We start from the raw sequence: 6,300 nt of genomic DNA, 5'->3' as shown, positions 1-6,300 counted from the left end.
CATCTATAAGAATTAGTAGGCTAATTTCAATCAAATCAGATGGTGAACAGCGTCTGCTCCCGAAAAGTATGTGTGTAAAGTTTCATTCGAAGAGTTCAAAAGCTGAGAGAGTAGTTTGAACTGAAAAAGTATATATATACATATACTGATATATACTTATATACTGATATATACTTATATATTTTGACGTTTTCTTTAATGCGTTATGAAAGTCTTGACAAGCTTAATATACCCTTTTTAGATTTTTTCGTGTAAAGGGTATAAAAAGATGTTAGTAGGAGCCCCTTAGTTAGAATTTGCTTATGGGCCTAAAAAATGTAGTTACGCCACTGACTGAGAGACCACATACTTTTCATGTTTTTGTTTTAATTTTAAGTATTTTTAATAAAATAATAGTAAAGAATTAAATTCTTAAAAAATATCTTACTTCATTTTTTTGTAATATAATCTGTTTAAAGTGGAATTTAAAACAAATATTATTTTTAAAATGTCCTACCAGTAGTAGAGTGCACCAATTAATAGTTTTACATTTTAAACGCATGATGGCGCAGTGAAAAAAAAAACTTATTCAGCTTTGAAAAGCTTAATGAAAACAGTGTTGTTTGTTAAATTGAGAACACACCATTCGTGAATCATTTAATCATACTCAAAAAACAAACTACAAGTACGGCAACCTGACTATGTATGTTGGGGAGTAATTGCTGTGAGAGTATTTCATTTGAGAATGGCTTTGAAGGGAAAATTGTAAATAAATGTTAATAGAGGGAAAGTGTGTAGCAACCCTTATTACTCTATTTGTGTGGCATGAGTGGTGAGGTTAATAAATGAAACAATGACGATATAAAAATTTTACGGTTTTCTTTCATATGATTGTACTTGAAGAAAATATGTCAAACCTTACGTTGTCGTTTAGTTTGATTTTTTTTGTTTGTGAACAATTAATGAAAACTTTGTGTTGTACTATATAAATATTTAAAGTAATATAACAAAGTATTGTGTAATAATAAAAAAAAGTAAATGTAAATGAAGAAATATATATCTAAGAGCCTTTGAAAATCTATGAATAGTTTGTGTTCATTTTTTTTTATATTTAATTGATATATACTTTTAATAGAAAATAATTTCCAGTTAAGTGCCTTGAAGTATATACAATCAAATGTCTTACAAGAATGATTAATAATTTATTTAATTAAATCGAAAAAAATGTAATAACACATGTGCGTTATTTTTTTTTTTTATTATTGAAAAATTCTACAGCAACATGTCATTTTCCGTTTTCATATGAAACGTCAAAAAAGCTTTTGAGTGTTGTCAAGTGGTTAGGAACAAAAAGAGAAAAAACGTAATGAGTATTTTTACACGTTGCTGAAAATGTTTTTTATTCAGCGTCGCTCAACACTGGCATTTAATGCTGAGACACAAATGCTTAACGAGAAATCCAATTTGAATTTTAGTCCTTCGACGTACTCTGATCCTGTTAGTGCTGCTAAAGCGGAAAAAAGGATATTTCTTTGAATGTTAGTTTACTTCAATGAAAACCAATGAAATCAAAACAATTTGAAGTATATGTGGACAGCAGAATTATTTAATAAAAAAAAAAAAAATAAAAATAAATTAATTAATATATGAGTAAAAATCAAAATTTTTTTTAAATACTTTGTGAACTTGTAAATTAAAAGAAAATGCAAATAAAATCAAATGCAAAACACTGTGAGGGTTGAAATTTAAATGCAAACTCACTCAACTTCTTTGTACTGTCGAAAATTCAATTCAGTCATTGAATTGACTGACTTCGGGGAGTCCTTTCGTTCTAGCTCGTGCGTGTTTCGTTTCAAATAAAGTGCGTGCTTGCGTGCGTATGTTTACTCGTTCCTGTGCTATATCGTCTGTTTAGTCATACTTTTTTGGTTTTGGTTTTTGTTTTTGGTTTTTGTTTTTGTTGCCATTCATTTTGTTTTTGTGTATTATTGTTTTATTGTTGTGTCTATTTATCGTGAGTTGACACACGGTTTCCTTATTTTTGGCGTAAGTGGTGTGTGAGCATTGACAAAAAATAAAATAACAAAAACAACAAAAACAAAAGCGAAAACCTGCTCACGCCACTGCAGTGTGCCGTAGTAAAGCTAATTGGATTATAAATTTTAAATAACAGTAATTATTTTAAGCAAAAGTGTTGCCAATATTAACAATATATGTAAAATTACAAAAAAACAAAGTAAAATAAAATTAAAATAAATACAAGTCAATAAATTAATTTTATTAAAAACAATATACAATTAAAGTTAACACTTATTTAAGAATTTAGAAAAGAATAACTCAAGGACTTATCCTGTTCACACACAAATCCAAATCTAGTACAATTTAACTCGCACAGTACAATTTAAATTATAAATTTAATTTTACATAAAAAATTGTTAAAGTAAAAACACGCAAAATGTGTCAGTTTAATCAAATGCAATGTGAGATTAATTAATTAATAATTCGTTTTTTTAATTATGTGAAAATTAGTTATACATATACATATATAAATATAAATATATGCTATTTTCTTACTCCAACTTTCTTAGATTTTTCTTACATATTTAACAACTGAGTTATACGTAAATTCAAAACTTTTCTTGTTAGTAAATTTGTTAGAGTTTCGAGTTTAAATTATACAAAATAATAATAATTGTAGAAATTATTTGTATCTATAAACGAACTTTTAAAAACTATTTGTATTGTTAAATTTAAAACATAATTTATATCTGTATAATATAAATGCTATCATAAATTTTGCATTGAAAAACAAAAAAAAAATAAAAATAAATAAATTGGCCAATGTAAAAGAGATATATATTGATACTCTATACTTACTTTGCACATCCATATATATCCCTCATTTATATTTTATTTTAATAGTAACAAAATTTTACCACTTGCCGGAGGGATTTAAGTTCAAAACTTACAATAAATTCAACTTTGTAAAATATTTAAAATAAAGTAAAAGGAAAATTAAAGCCAACCATAGAATACAATAGTGGAATGATCGCTTAGTATATTTTTGTTTGAGTTTTTGCTTATGAACAACTATTGACAGATAACCAAAATATTCGTTAAAATTTCGAATGAAGGTTCATAATAGATCACTTATCGCTTTGGTAACATTACTTTCTACAATCTCTTCGATATCTCTTACATTCTAACTAATCTGTTCCCTGCGTTAATGCACATACGGAATAGGTTCCTGCAAATGTATATTCTTACCGAAGAGGCAATAAAACTCTGCAAATTAGGTTCTATATCACTTTTTATTGATGCAATAAAGCTTAGAGGCCTACTCTAAAGCCATAAGGGGACACAATAGACCCGATGGTTGCAGTGCCACATTTCCTAACAATAATAAAAACTAATCTATTAAAACAAGATTAAATTAAAATTAAAGTACATATTAAATACCTCGAAACAAAAATTAGAATACGACCGAATACACTTTATAGCAAAGAAATACAGAAAATGAACTAGAAAGATGAAGTGGATTAGATAGCAAAGATACCTAATTATTTATAAGTTGAGGGATTCTTTGACAGTTTCCTTTTCATCATAATTTTGTATGTAAATTAAAATGATGTATAATAATTTATTATTTCTCTAAAAGATAACTGGACTTAATTTAAGAACTTCAAAGCTGATGGATTGTCCAAGTAAATTTTCATTATATTCCTATCAGATTTTTAAAGAGACTATTCTTGATTTTAGTAGAACTGTTAATTATTATTAGAAGAAACTATTTTAAAACGTTTGTATAAATGTTACCATATTCACTAATTGATGCTCTTGTTTTGACATTAGTTTGAACTGCAGTCTCTGACCAAACTTCATCCTTAATGCCGAGATTTTCTGTATTTCTCATACCTTGTGTTCATACATACCGTCGTATGTGAATTTCGTAGGCGAATTTCTTGACTACTTTTTTCTCATATGCCAAAAACTAGTGCATGTAAGATTATTAAATGGTCCAAAAAGTAGTTAACATTCACATGTATTGTCAGGGTGAAGAAGACAAGTACTATATTTTGAAATCAAGTACTTTACTTATGTATGCTACAACGCTCAGAAAAATAAAGTTGATTTGACCAGATTTTGACTTACTCCCAGGTAATAATATTCTTACTCAACGCATCAGGTTAGTTCAACCATACCATCTATTGGTTTTGATATCTTTTCTACCACATGGGTTAAAATTTTTCAAACAAAATTATCAGGTCAAATTAACCTGTATGTAGTTAGACTATATTTGTCTGAGTAAAGAGGGTCTTGCATTGCGATGGTTGCATCAACTTTTCTATTTTAAACCTTAAAATACAGTATATTTCTAAAATTAGACATCTCTGAAATTTTCCTAAATTTTTAAATATTTTTCTTTTCTTTTAATTACAAAAATAACAATATTCTTAACTTTTCTTTTGAACTTTTAATTTAATTTAATTTTTAATTTAAATACTCCAACGCAAAATTTTTGCTCATCCTTAAGTGCAAGTATGGAGTGTCGATATTGTCCTTAAAATTGAAATTGCATTTAAAATTGAATTTTCAAATTTGTATAATAAAATAAGTTAGTTGAAATTTACTTTTTCCCCCTCTCTTCTACTCCTCTTCTACTGTAAATATTTTTCTTAAACAAAATCATACATAGAAAAATATTACCGAACTAATGTTGAAGTAATTTTTTGTGTGTTTTCCTTTGCATGCAAAAATCTATTCTTTAAAAAAAATATGTAATTTTATCTTTAAGATTCTAAAGTATTTTCAAATTTGTATATGAAAATATTGTTAATAAAAAACTAAATCAATTTGAAGTTGTTAACTTTACATATTATATATATTTTAAAGAAAAAACCAATCAGATTTATTAAGATACTTTCCAACTGCATTTCAACTGCAGGACTTAAATGTTGTTAATAAGAGTTTAGTTGTGTTTTGTGAATGCTTTGAAAATAGTTTGTTTGTTGGATTAATTGAAAATTTTAACGTTCTTAATCTAATCTTAATCTAACACTGACACTCTACAACACATCTTCTTTGTTCTTTACTAAGGTAAGTGCAAAATTGTATATTCAAATTTTCCTACAATACAGCAAATTTAATAAATGTCCGCCTTTCTATGTATGCTAAGTGTTGTCTTTAGCTTTAGATGTTAAGATATTCGATATATATATATATATATATAACTACTATATAGGTATATAATATACTAAATAAATATTTTTTACTTTATGTTATACATATAAAAATATAGGACAAAAAATATGAATATACGAGTATTGACTTCGGTTGCAAATTATATCAAAAAAGTATATACGAGTAATATATAATCGTTATATTTACTTTTGATTTATGGACGAATTTCAAAATGGATTTTAATAAAAAACATTTTTTTTTGTTTTTATTTGGCCATAACAACCCGTTAACTGGTCTCTCCAGGCGTACCTTCTCCAATCACGTACAGTATGTCCGGTTACTGCTTCCTCAACTTGATCACTTCATCGGAAACACGGTCTACCTGTACTATGCCTTCTTCATCCAACCATTGCTTCAAACACTTTTTTCACTGGAGCATCTTCATCCGTTCTCACGACATGACCAAGCCAGCGAACCCGCTGAGTCTTTCTATATCTATATCGTGATAAAGCTCGTACAACTCGTTAATTCGTATACGGTAGTCGTTGTCAACTTGTAGAAGACCAAAGATCGTACGAAATATATACATATATATATATATATATATATATATATATACATATATATATTTCGTACGATCTTTGGTCTTCTACAAATTGACGACGACTACCGTATATATATATATATATATATATATATATAATATATATATATATATTTGAGAAACATATAAAATTATATATATATATATATATATACATGTTTTTCAAATACATACCAATTAATGTGTCCAATTATCAAGTTAACGATATAATTAATCAAACTGCTTATGAAATATAATCACCTATTTAATAGTCTAACAAAAACATATTAAATTACAAGAAAATTGTTGAATTCTTTGCTATTTTGATTTGCTCTATATATCTTAATGGAATTTAGTGTTAAGTAAAAACGTATATCAACACTTTGTTCTGGTGTTTTATTTTTTCTGCTAATACACCAGTCAAATTATTGCATTCTCTAATTCGTCGGGGTATTTATATTTTGAAATAAATGTCAATAATAATAGTTTAAAAATTAAGTAAGAAATTACTAAAAATTATTAATTAAAATTAAAATTAATATTTAATTAATTAATTA

Source organism: Teleopsis dalmanni, chromosome 1 (genome assembly GCF_002237135.1).
Source record: "Teleopsis dalmanni isolate 2A chromosome 1, ASM223713v2, whole genome shotgun sequence".
In the NCBI taxonomy this organism is placed as follows: Eukaryota; Metazoa; Arthropoda; class Insecta; order Diptera; family Diopsidae; genus Teleopsis; species Teleopsis dalmanni.
The sequence above is the reverse complement of the archived record's forward strand: the minus strand, read 5'-3'. Positions refer to the sequence as shown.